Here is a 1,386-nt window from a genome sequence, read left to right on the forward strand (position 1 = left end):
GGCCATGGCATCTATTTTACTATATGATCTTCAGGCAAGATTTATTATTAAAATATAAATGAAAACATAAAATAAAATAATTAGAAGCAAGCATCTGAGATCAAGAAGAGAAAAGTAAAACTGTTTATCACCAAAGAGTATAAAAAATATTCTGAGTACAAACTGGGCAAAGTATTAAATTATGGTTCACAAAATCAACAATATGGACGACACCATTGACAAAACAAGACACAAACACAAATCTACACAGACACACACATACACACACACACTCACAAACAGACACATATAATATATATATATATTATATATATGTTTCTTAAAGAAGAACAAGATTCTAATCAAAATCACTGAATCACTGGCCATCATGCATCCTGTACACTCCTGTTCTCTCCTTTCCCAATAATAGAAAATGGGTTGGGTGAGAAGGGCTGTTTCACCAAAATTTACAATATTTACTTGAAGTCTTCTAATGTTTTTACTTTACAGAAAATAGATTGATTACTAAAAGCATCTCATTCCCTTGTGATAAAGAAAATCATGTCTGTTAGTATCACTAACCATGTTGTTTCCTACAATTGGTGATGGAATCCAAGTCTGCATCACAGTGAGGAAATGAAAACTTTTTAAATGGAATTTCAAGAGAACAGATTTTTAAAGAATCAGTGTACATGTAAATCAACTTGATTTACTCTAACTACTTGGAGTTCCAAGCTCTTCTGAAAATAAGGTTACTCCTATTTTTTGTGTATGTTTGTGTATTTTTGTGTAGGATATTCTCCGTATGATTGCTAGAAGTGATCAAAGCTCAGGGAGTCAGGGAGATAGAGGAAGAGGATGAGAAGTTAAAGGAGCTACAAAATGAGGTAGAGAAGCAGATGAATAAGAGTACAACCCCTGGCAATGCTGGCTCAGTGATCATCTCTTGAGGAGAAGATGGAGGCTGATGTCAGTTCCATCTATGTTGGCAATGTGGACTATGGTGCAAGAGCAGAAGAGCTGGGAGCTCACTTTCATGGCTGTGGTTCAGTCAACCGTGTTACTACAGTCTGTGACAAATTCAGTGGCCTTGCCAAATGGTTTGCATATATAGAATTCTTATTAGACAAAGATTCAGTGAGGACTTCCCTGGCCTTAGATGATTCTCTGTTTAGAGGGAGACAGATCAAGGTGATTCCCATCAGCACAACAGACGGGTTATCCGTGTGCCCAATACTGTGCCTGAACTACCAATTACAACAGCTCCCAGTCTGGATTCTACAGTGGTTTAAACAGCTGGCCCTTGCATCAAAAAAATAAAAATAAAAAAAAGAAAAGAAAAACAGAAGGTGGAAATTTATTTTTTAAAAAAAGATATACTGGGCTGGAGAGATGGCTCAGTGGTTA

General features: G+C 36.1%; 1 pseudogene; it reads left to right on the forward strand.

The window, feature by feature from the left end:
- Nucleotides 1–795: 795 nt before the first annotated feature.
- LOC126496537 (polyadenylate-binding protein 2-like) lies at nucleotides 796–1,278 on the forward strand (annotated as a pseudogene).
- The last annotated feature ends 108 nt before the right edge of the window (nucleotides 1,279–1,386 follow it).

The sequence above is a fragment of the Alexandromys fortis genome, unplaced genomic scaffold (assembly GCF_014885135.2).
Source record: "Alexandromys fortis isolate MF-2015 unplaced genomic scaffold, M_Fortis_MF-2015_v1.1 scaffold_7424, whole genome shotgun sequence".
NCBI lineage: Eukaryota > Metazoa > Chordata > Mammalia > Rodentia > Cricetidae > Alexandromys > Alexandromys fortis.